Genomic DNA, 812 nt, shown 5'->3' with positions numbered 1-812 from the left:
CACACACACACCAAACACACACACACACCAAACACACACCAACACACACACACACACACACACACCACTTCATTTACTGAACTCGTTTTCAGTTCATTTCTGACGCCCCACACACTTGCCCTCTTGTGTTTTTTTCCCCCCAAAAAATACAGATTTATGCAAAGATTTTAAATCAGTTGCTTGTTCCAGAGGAGACGTGTGTAGCTCCTGTCGAGCTAAACCTCCTGCACACCTTGACTTCTTTTTTCAGACGCAGTGAAGTCTCTTTTTCTACAAAAACTCCCCCCCACAACTTTAATTGAAAACCCAAATGAAATCGCCATCAACAAGTTATTACCATGAGTTTAAAGGATACGCAAAGAGTTTCTTTTTATATAAAATAAAGGTTGCTGATCTGGTGATTTGTGTTCTGATATGGTGATTTATTTCAGTTAAATGACTATTTGTATTCACATAGTGCCCTTCATGTGGGTTAGTGACTTGGAGAGCTTGACAGTGGCGTATTTTGATTCTGAGCCTGGGAGAAAGGAGAGGTGATGGTAGAAACAGTCAAAGAGGAAAGTCTTCAGAAGTGATTGGAAGATAATAAGAGTAATAATCCTTGCATTTGATATAGCGCCTTATCACATCGTTGAGACGTCTCAAACCGGTTCCCAGAATATACTGTGAAGTGGATTAACTTTCTCTTCAAAGCTGGGCAAAGAGCATTTTTCAATAACACGTGGGCATTTCAAACTGCAGTATCTCTTAGCCTAAATGGAAAATCTTTTTGCTGACCGGTAGTGTGTATTGCGGACCAACAGGAATTCCGA

The sequence above is a fragment of the Callorhinchus milii genome, unplaced genomic scaffold (genome assembly GCF_018977255.1).
Source record: "Callorhinchus milii isolate IMCB2004 unplaced genomic scaffold, IMCB_Cmil_1.0 Scaffold2, whole genome shotgun sequence".
NCBI lineage: Eukaryota > Metazoa > Chordata > Chondrichthyes > Chimaeriformes > Callorhinchidae > Callorhinchus > Callorhinchus milii.
Note: the sequence above shows the minus strand (reverse complement) of the source record.